Here is a 10,977-nt window from a genome sequence, read left to right on the forward strand (position 1 = left end):
AGGCACCAGAAGGGTTCTCTTCTTGTGTTCCCCTGCATGGCAACCAGGTACAATCATAGTCCCATGCTCCCCTAAACTAAGAGACTGGTCCCTCCTCATGCCTCTCTGGATATGCCTGTACTAGAGTTTTTTACTTGAGTCAATAGATTGCCAGTTACCACCCATACGAAGGCAGCCTGGATGCTTCCCAAATGTTTGTTACATGATACAAAAATCTATAGTTTATCCCAAATAGATCCTGTTATAACTATAAAGGGAAGGGTAACAGCTGTCCTGTGTACAGTACTATAAAATCCCTCCTGGCCAGAGACTCCAAAATCCTTTTCCCTGTAAAGGGTTAAGAAGCTCAGGTAACCTGGCTGGCATCTGACCTAAAGGACCAATAAGGGGACAAGATACTTTCAAATCTTGGGGGGAGGAGGGGAAGGCTGTTGTTTGTGTTCTTTGTTTGGTTGTGTGTTTGCTCTTGGGATTGAGAGGGACCAGACATCAATCCAGGTTCTCCACATCTTTCTAAACAAGTCTCTCCTATTTCAAACTTGTAAGTAAATAGCCAGGCAAGGCGTCTTAGTTTTCCTTTGTTTTCTCAACTTGTAAATGTACCTTTTACTAGAGTGTTTATCTTTGTTTGCTGTACTTTGAACCTAAGACTAGAGGGGAGTCCTCTGAGGTCTTTAAGTTTAATTACCCTGTAAGGTTAATTTCCATACTGATTTTACAGAGATGATTTTTACCTTTTTCTTTAATTAAAAACCTTCTTTTTAAGAACCTGATTGATTTCTCCTTGTTTAAGATCCAAGGGGTTTGGATCTTGATTCACCAGGAGTTGGTGGGAGGAAGGAGGGGAATGGTTAATTTCTCCTTGTTTTAGATCCAAGGGGATTGGATCTGTGTTCACCAGGAGTTGGTGGGAGGAAGGAGGGGGGATGGTTAATTTCTCCTTGTTTTAAGATCCAAGGGGTTTGGATCTGTATTCACCAGGGAATTGGTGAAGGTCTCTCAAGGCTATCCAGGGAAGGAAATTAGCCTTGGGATGGTGGCAGCGGACCAGAGCTAAGCTGGTAGTTAAGCTTAGAAGTTTTCATGCAGGCCCCTACATTTGTACCCTAAAGTTCAAAGTGGGGATACAGCCTTGACAGATCCCTAAGATAAACATTTGTTGTCTGGTACCATCTGAATCCAAAAGATGGGTTTAACATGTGTTAACTAACATCAGTTACAATCCTAATGTAGTCAGAGCAAATTGTATATTAACACGTTTTAGCTAGTAAGGTAAACCTTAAGGGGGTGCCTAGGTTTACCTAAATCAGCTGACATATTTCAACTACGACTTGCCTTGTCTACACTAGGATGTCAACATCTCTTAAGCTTTGTCTACACTAGTAGTTTTGTCAGTACAACTTTTGTTGGTCAGGGGTGTGAAAAAAACAAACCCCCGACTGACAAAAGTTTCACCAACAAAAGCACTTTTGTGGACAGCGCTACGTCAGCAGGAGATGCTCTCCTGCCAATATAGCTACAAGCGCTCGTTGGGGGAGGTCTAATTATGTTGACAGGAGAGCTCTCTCCTGCTGGCATAGAACAGCTACATGGGAGACCTTACAACAGCGCAGCTGCAGCGGTACAGCTGTGCCACTGTAAAGTCTGTAGTGTAGACACAGCCTTAGTTAACATGGTAAAAACACAGTCTTTTTCCTAGTGACGATGAGGCTTGTGCAGACTACCCTTTACAAACATGTTAACTACCTCAAGTTAACTGACAATTAATTAACTAGGTAAAGAAACTCCAGTGAATATAGACTTCTGGGTGTTTAAGGCTCCAAAGATGGTGAGGAGGTTGGGCCAGGGTGTCTCCATTTGTAGCGTTAGTATGAACAGGGTTCCTTTGTAGGCTCTATGCTGGATGGATACTTGTACTAAAATACTATGCTGGATGGATACATGTACTAAAAATTAAAGCTAGATGGGAAATGGAATCTCAGGAGAACAAAAGACGGTATCAAGACTAAAGTGTAAAAATCTTACATGAGTGAGGTGGTTTGGATCAGGTCCTAATTCTATTCCCATTTCTTTCTATACTGGCCAGTGGAGCTGGCTGTATAGGGGGAATATGCTGAACTCTTTGAAGGGGGTTAGGAGTGGCACACTTCCCCTTTGCACTGAGGAATTCTGTGATGGATTGTGCTTCTCTGAGGCACAACACCTCTCTATGCTCCAGCTGTGACAACATGGCTCTGCATTGACCCATACTCAGAGCTGTGCCTCTCAGGGGCAAAACTGAGCCCTTTAGAAGACAGGGACCTTGCTCCAAATCAATGCAGATGCACATGCTACACAGTACAGTTCAAATTATAGGACTGATAGGGGCATTGATAATGGAGATGGCCATGTCAGAGGGCTACACAAAAGTAGGTATTAGGAAGGCTTGGTGTGGAGTCGGGGGGGGGGACTTTCAGTGGATGGGATGTGGGAAGCTATGCCAACTAGTCAAGGAGCTTGAAACATCTCTGTGATCTCAAGGCAGAACTTGTGCAGAACTTGGATGGCTCAAGCCTTGAAGTCAAGGAAAGGAATTCTCACACTGTTGTCACTCCTTTGAGACAGCCTCAGCCTTTGCTTTGCTGCTGGGTTAGCTCAGCCATTCATCGGCCAACTGAAGGCTGCATGTAGTGGGGCCGCTGTCCCACTCCCGCAGAACAGGGGTTAAAAACAGCCCTGGAGAGGGATGTGGCTGGGATCAAAGGAGTGAGAGCATCTGAGGGAGTAGCTGACCACACATGTGGCCAGCTCAATTAAGGCCCAGCTGGCCCTGATAAGAGGGCTGGGGGGCCAGGAGCTGAAGGACTCTAACTCTAGCCCTGGAAAGGGAAGGGCTAGCTGCCTGGGAGCAAGGGACCTGAAGTAGAGCAGGACTGGAGAAAAGGGCAAGAGGAGCTGGGGAGCTCTGGCAACTCCCCAGGCTGAGGCCTTGGTTAGGGCCTAAAGAGGTACTGGGGCTGCAGAGAGGCAGCCCAGGGTTAGACAGAGGCAGCTGGTCCAACCCCCTTGTCAATTATGAGTGGCCATTACAGACTGCAGTCTGCCCTAGTGAGAGGGGGCTAGATGATGACTAGCAGTAGCCACTGAGGCAAGGTGGGTATAGAGGGTTGGGGGTTCCCTGGGGAGGGGAGACCCAGAGTAAGGGGGTACTGCTAGGGGCAGAACCCCAAGGGAAAGGGGCACCGGGGTCCGGGAGGGACACAGGGCCTGAGGCAGGTGAGACACCAGCCACCAGGAGGCACTCTTGGGCTGGAAAAGAGCTAATTCCCAAGAGTCAATCAGCAGGCGGCGCCACATCGATGAGTCGCAACCTCCCTACACTGCACTATGCTACTCTGTTGTTTATTGCACACCAAAATACCATCATTCAAAAAGTGCTGGGTAAAAATAGGAAGACTAGGCTTTAGAAGGGCAAGCACGACTCCTATTTTATGAATAACAGGCTACTAGAGGGCAACCAGAACTCCTAGATTTAGCCCTGATTTAAGTCAAGTCAATTTAGTTATGCCTTTAAATGGCAGTAAGATATATGAGCAAAGATGAAATCATAACAGGAATTTAATTTGAGGGAGAGGGGAAGAAGTTGAAGTGTGTGCTTATGAAAATAATGATTTGTTTATCATAAATGGATTGTTTATCATATATTTATATATATGATAATTAAGCAATCAGTTTGCAAACATCTAGAAGATAATAAGGTGATAAGTAGCAGTCAGCATGGATTTGTCAAGAACAAATCATGTTAAACCAACCTGATAGCTTTCTTTGATGGGGCAACAAGCCTTGTGGTTGGGGGGAAGCGGTAGACGTAGTATATCTTGACTTTAGTAAAGCTTTTGATACTGTCTCACATTAACCTCTCATAAACAAACTAGGGAAATACAACCTAGATGGAGCTACTATAAGGTGGGTGCATGACTGGTTGGAAAACCGTTCCCAGAGAGTAGTTATCAGAGGTTCACAGTCACCCTGGAAGGGCATAACGAGTGGGGTCCCGCAGGGATCAGTTCTGGGTCCAGTTCTGTGCAATATCTTCATCAATGATTTAGATAATGGCATAGAGAGTACACTTAAAAAGTTTGCAGATTATACCAAGCTAGGAGGGGTTGCAAGTGCTTTGGAGGATAGGATTAAAATTCAAAATGATCTGGATAAACTGGAGAAATGGTCTGAAGTAAATAGGATGAAATTCAATAAGGACATATGCAAAGTACTTAGGAAGGAACAATCAGTTTCACACATGCAAAATAGGAAATAGGACTGCCTAGGAAGGAGTGCTGTGGAAAGGGATCTGGGGGGTCATAGTTGTTCACAAGCTAAATATGAGTCAACAGTGTAACACTGTTGCAAAAAAAGCCAACATCATTCTGGAATGTGTTAGCAGGAGTGTTGAAGCAAGACACGAGAAGTAATTCTTACACTCTACTCCGCGCTGATTAGGCCTCAACTGGAGTATTGTGGAAAGATCTGGACAAATTGAAGAAAGTCCAGAGAAGAGCAACAAAAATTATTAGAAGTCTAGAAAACATGACCTATGAGGGAAGATTGAAAAAATTGGGTTTGTTTAGTCTGGAGAAGAGAAGACTGAGAGAAGACATGATAAAAGTTTTCACGTATATAAAAAGTTGTTATAAGGAGGAGGGAGAAAAATTGTTCTTAACCTCTTAGGATAGGACAAGAAGCAATGGGCTTAAATTGAAGCAAGGGTGGTTTAGGTTGGACATTAGCAAAAACTTCCTAACTGTCAGGGTTGTTAAGCACTGGAATAAATTGGCTAGGGAGGTTGTAGAATCTACATCACTGGAGATTTTTAAGAGCAGGTTAGCCAAACACCTGTCAGGGATGGTCTAATAATACTTAGTCCTGCCATGAGTGCAGGGGACTGGACTAGATGACCTCTCAAGGTCCCTTCCAGTTCTATGATTCTATGATTCTATATCCATTCATCATATTCATTTCAGACAACATGGTATCTGGCATAGACTCCCGTAAACTATATAAACACATGATAATTCCCCATACATGATTCATGCATGCTGATCCAGAAACTGACTTTAGGAGTCTGGCTGCACTGGGGAAATTTTCTAAAGGGTTTTAAAACCGGTTAGAGCTGTAACATAGACCCAGTTTTAGTTCATTTTTACTGAACCAGTTTCCAAACCAGTTTGAGAATTTCTCCATTGTAGATCTTCCCAAGGTGGCTAGGACTCCGATTGCTAGCTATTTTGGTTGAATTGTATGTTATTTAAGAACATCTAACATATATAATCAAATACAAACATTTTTTAATACTGCATTCACACTGCAAATGCTCAACTGGTTCTCCTTAGTATCTGCAGTGTATTTTTTCCTGAAAAAGCTAAGGTCCAGGGAATGCATTGTGTGCCAGTGGACAGGTAGTGGAGTGGGATGCAGGACCCCTGGGTTCTATTCCTGGCATGACTGACACTGATCTGCTACAGCACCTTGGGCAACTAATGTAAGTTATCTGTTCCTCAGTTTCCCTACCTGTAAAGTAGCCTTGAAAGGCACTTTGGCAGTCAATCACAGTAGTGTGGTGTTGTGGGCTGTGTTTACCTCACCCTGAAGTTGTTGTTTTTAATTTTGGGGGGTGGACGACTGTTAGGAATTGTATGGTGCTTAGTGTACATTTATAAATATAACACTGACTGTTAATGCACCTATTAATTTTTCAGTGCTTGCTGTACATGTATAATTATTACACTGTGTTTGTCACTGACCCTGTGTGTTCTGGAGTGTTAGGCATTCTGCAGCATTTGTTGTGAAGTAATATAGATTAATTATTTTCCAAAAAACAGAATTTTATTGCATACCAAAACCAGTGCAAAATAACTATGTGCAATTAAAAAAAATAAAAACTTCTGAAAGAAATTAATGGAATAGAATAAGGGAATGGGTGACAGGGGATGGATCACTTGATGATTACCTGTTCTGTTCATTTCCTCTGAAGCACCTGGCATTGGCCAAAAGCAGGATACTGGGCTAGATGGACCTTTGGTCTGACCCGGTATGACCATTCTTATGTTCTTAAGGGGAAAGAACACTGAAGTCCATTTTAGTCCCTTTTGGCTACCTATATAGCAACTGCAGTTCTCACAGGCCTTTGTATGGGAAGCTGTGGTTGTCCTTACTGTCCCCTGGTGTGGAGTGGTAGGGGGAGAGATGTGGCCTCTAATGCCATGTTGAATGTTGGGGGGGTGTAGGGAGGTGATAAAATAAAGTTCTCCATTGATTGCAAAGGGAGGCGAGCCCATGCTTGTTGAATGTATAGGTCAACCAGAGTCTGCAGCATCTGTATTTGCTGCTGGTGCATCTCCCTCTCCTTTTCCTGCGGGGACTCCTGGGCCTTTCTCCTGTAGCTCTTGCCCTCTTGCATCGGACTGGTGAATGGAGGGCTAGGCTGTCTGAAATACTCACCCTCCAGACCCTCTGTTCACTGTCCAATGCAGGAGTGGCTTGCAGGATCTCAGAGAACATGTCCTCTCAAGTCCTTCTCTTTCTCCTCCTTATCATGGTCAGGCATTCCAGGGGTGTAAAGGGGGGACCCCTCAAGACCACAACAGCAGCAGATAAAACACACAGAGGTACCATTGTATGTATAGTCACCAGGGGCGGCTCTATGTATTTTGCCGCCCCAAGCATGGCAGTGAGGCAGCCTTCAGCGGCATGCCTGCGGGAGGTCCGCTGGTAACGCGGATTCGGCAGCATGCCTGCGGGAGGTCCACCAGTCCCATGCCTTCGACGTACCCGCTGCCGAATTGCCGCCGAAGCCACGGGACCGGCGGACCTCCTGCAGGCATGCCGCCGAAGGCTGCCTGACTGCCGCCCTCACGGTGACCGGCAGGCCGCCCCCCGTGGCTTGCCACCCCAAGCACGCGCTTGGTGCGCTGGTGCCTGGAGCCGCCCCTGATAGTCACAACAGAAAGCGAAAGTTAAGCTTCAGAAGTCCATTCCCTCGTCCCCCTAAAGTTTTAAACAAGACATGCTTACTGACATGTCAGCACCGCTCTCCAGTTACAGTCATAGTGAGTGTGGGGCAGGGGCAAGTGGGTGGGGAAATGAGAAAGGAATTATTTGCTTGCATGTAACAATAAAATGTTGGCCCCTATTTCCATGGGTACAAGTACAGAGCACTGAATAGTGGCACTATTTTCCACAGGCAGTGGTGATTATAGCTAGCTCATTCCTGAGGGTAACAAAGGCACAGAGAGCAAAGCTGCTGCTGGTGTGCGGAAGCCGTCAGGATCCATATGCCGCTAGCCTGTTTATTGCAATGGTACCTGCCAGAGTCATTGCAGACTGACATGGGAAAGTGTCCTGCTGCGGAGGAAGGAATAAGGCTGCCTTCCCTAGAAACCTTCAGGAGAGGATTGCAGAGTACTGTACCTCCAAGAAAGTTTCATTGAGATCTCTCAGGAGGATTCAAAGGACATCCTGGTAACATAAACAAACTGCTCCTCTCCCCGCCCCCACCTAATCCCGTAGGGAATGAAAAGCAGACAAAAGCTGTATCTCTTTTTGTTGTCCCGCTTCTAGTACAAGTAAATGAATGAAAAATCGATACCTGTGTCCTGTTAACTTGGGGTCAGGCACCACCTGTACATTTAAACATTGTAATGGAAAATGCATTCACACATTTCCTTCCCTGGCATCGGGCTCACCCTGGCTCAGCTGCTGGGACTGACTGGACTGCAGTAGAATCTCGACAATTCCTGGCTTGTGGAATAGTTGGAACCCCCAAGTCGCCTGTCCTCCATTCTCCAACTTCCTCGCTGTTCATGGCAGGGGTCTGCGTCTCGCTCCTCGGTGGTATCCGTGGTGCTCTGTGGGGTGCTGAGGAGGTCTCCTCCAAGTATGGCTCATTGGAAAAGCAGTAGGTTTGTGGTTTGGCAGCAGATCTACAGTTGGCCTTTCTGGCCACATTTCCGTCGCATTCATGGGGCACTGCTGCTGGTCCCTGTTGTAGCCCCTCTCCTGCATTCCCCCAGCAATCTACTCGTAGATGTCAACATCTCTATGGCTGAATCGGAGGTGTGCTGGCACAGCCTCTTCTCCCCACCGGCCCAGGAGATCCAATATCTCCTGTCTACTCCAGGCAGGAGCACGTCTGAAGGGTATAGCCGGCACAGTCTATTGGGCAGTTGCACACAACAAGGGAGAGCTGCTAGGTTTGCTCACCAGGCTGGGCAATTCATGGGATTTTTAAAGGGCGGGGGTTGGCTTCCAGTATCTGTGACCTGTGGGCAGTGGAGGTCACAATTGTGACTGGAGCGGTGAGTGATGAGCATTGTGGGACAGCTGCTGGAGGACTGTTAGGGTTGACATAGGTAACACAGAGTCTACACTCATGCTGCATCGACCTCAGCACATCTCCCATGGCTATATGCCACTCAGGGAGGTGGTGCGACCGTGTCACCATAACAAGGCACTTACAAGTTTAAGTGTAGCCGCCTGCATAAATAGGTCAATGAAAGGCTGCTTACCTTGACCTAACTTTGTAGTGTAGACCAGGCCTATGTATTATTATTAATATCCTGCTCCGTGTACAGGAATCTTTCCAGAAAGGGACACCTGTATCTCTATGCAGAATAAAAGATCGTCCTAATAGTACTAATTAAAGCCTTTCCCTATCTTTTAGCCAATACTCCTATAATCTTAAATTAACCAAGTCCTTTCTTGTTGTTACGCACAGCATTCACAGGCTAGGCCAGACAAGATCAACGACAAAAATCCTTGCAAAATATAAATACAGCAAACCACAGTAAATTGGGAGCAGCCCCCCAGAATGGTGCAAAATACATAGGGGACACTGTTGCCATAGTAACCGGCATTACAGCTTGCTTCTGATAATTAATGGAGGGCTTTGCTATTACACTATTCTTGAAATTTCACTTTCCCTGGTGCTCCACTCCAGAATGCAGGATCATTTCCCCATTCATAAATATTTCATTACCACAGTCATCCATGTTTCATCATCACTGATAACACTCAGCCTAACCCACCCATATCTGAATTCGTATAGCCCTGTCCCTAAGGCAACTTTCATTCTCTCCTTACTCCTTTTACTTCTGCAGTCTCTGTTTTTCTGGCTTGATGTCCTTAGTCCAAAACAATACCTCTGCAGCATAAGTTCAAGACCCACTCCCCCCCCCCAACTAAAAAAATCAAGACAAGGTTGTAAAAAATATCATACATCTATAATATATCTATATATATATACACACACACAAATATACACAGATAAAATGTGTGTATAGCCACTGTATCTCTGTATAACACTGTTGAGAGAGATGTACTGCAGATATAGGCAGTAATTTACAGAAGGACACTGGCTCCAATCCAGCAAACCACGTGCATGTCTTTAAGCATGAGTGGTCCCATTGATATCAGTTCAGTGCCACACTAGTGTCACTGTGATCAATAGGATGTGCTAAAGGACTTTGCTGGATTGGGGCCTTATTCTCCTCCATGAATAACGAGCTGGTGGAGACAATCCAAAGCATGGGGGCACAAGGGGTTAAAGTGATACAGAAATAACCGGGGGAGAAAAGGAATTGTTCCAATTCCTTTCTGTAGTACCAAAACTTTTTATTTAAAATGACTGACATAGGGCTATTTCCACTGGCTCCCACCGACTGTACATGAGTAAGAGCATTTGAGCATCCTTGTTCTTTATCACTTGACATACTAATTTTTGGTGCCTTTCTGTTATTTGCTATTATGGTGACTTTGAAAATATCCTGGGAGCCAAAGGGCTCACAGATCCCAACCCTCAGGTGGGTAATTATCTCCTTAATGCCAGATCAAGTTCTATCATTAGCTGTGATGTTTCATAGGTTGTCTCTAGGAGAAGATTTCTTCAGCCAAAGGAAAAAAAAAACACTTTGTGTAACCTATTGTGGAGCATATTGTATGTATAATTTAACATATTTTCTCATATGCTTTGTATGTATTTCATAACATCTTTCTGTCTGTGGGCCAAATTCTGCTCTTAAATGTGTTTTTATGGCTTATACTGACATCAGTGACACATGCATGCATCTCAAAGCAGACCGTAGCCCTCACTATATGAATAAGAGTAGATACATTTCTCTCTCACACGTGGGAGAAATCTGCATAATCTATTACACATGTGGTGGCAATATCCATGTGATAAATTGCAGCGCCATTCAATAAATACTATTTATTTGCCTACGCCATGCTATCTGTGTGACCAGCTATGATGCCATTTACACTGGAATCTTGGTTTAGCAGAGCTCTGTAAATCCATTTCCTAAAAGCACAATAAAAGCATTTTTCATACATCTTCATCCACAAAATCACTAGCTTCCTGCAGCTAGAAGAGAAGGCTAGAAGGGAAGGGAAGGGTACTTATGTATTATTTTGCCTTTGGCAAAAAATCCACTTGTACAAATCCCATTTCTAACTAGAAATTGTAATTATTTTCTCTTCCATGCAAGAACTGTTAAGGCCAGGCACAAATATAGCAATAGATATTTTTTTTGTCAGTGTGACTGGGACAGGGATGTAATGAATCAACTTTTTTTTGGAATCAGCTGGTGGGCTCCTTCCCATAAATATGTTAGGTTGGAGAATTCAGGCTACTGGACTGACCAGAAGACATCAAAAATTAAGGAGTAGGCCTCGGCTCAGGTATTCAGTGTGAAGCAAGTTGATTAAAATGCAGAGGTTTTGGTACAATTTTGCTTTGAGTCATGAAGTTCAATCAAACTGAGAGCAAGGGCATCCAAGAAGCTATTTTTAAAGATGGTCATTATGTTTCTGATCTTTCATTATGTAACAAATTAAAAACCAGTTTTGACTATAGCATTACACCTTGAGAAATGCAGACTACAATATTACAAGAGCAAAGCAAATACTAGAGCCACATCCAAATGGATGGATAGGTCTAAAATG

Source organism: Malaclemys terrapin, chromosome 2 (genome assembly GCF_027887155.1).
Source record: "Malaclemys terrapin pileata isolate rMalTer1 chromosome 2, rMalTer1.hap1, whole genome shotgun sequence".
Classification (NCBI taxonomy): Eukaryota; Metazoa; Chordata; order Testudines; family Emydidae; genus Malaclemys; species Malaclemys terrapin.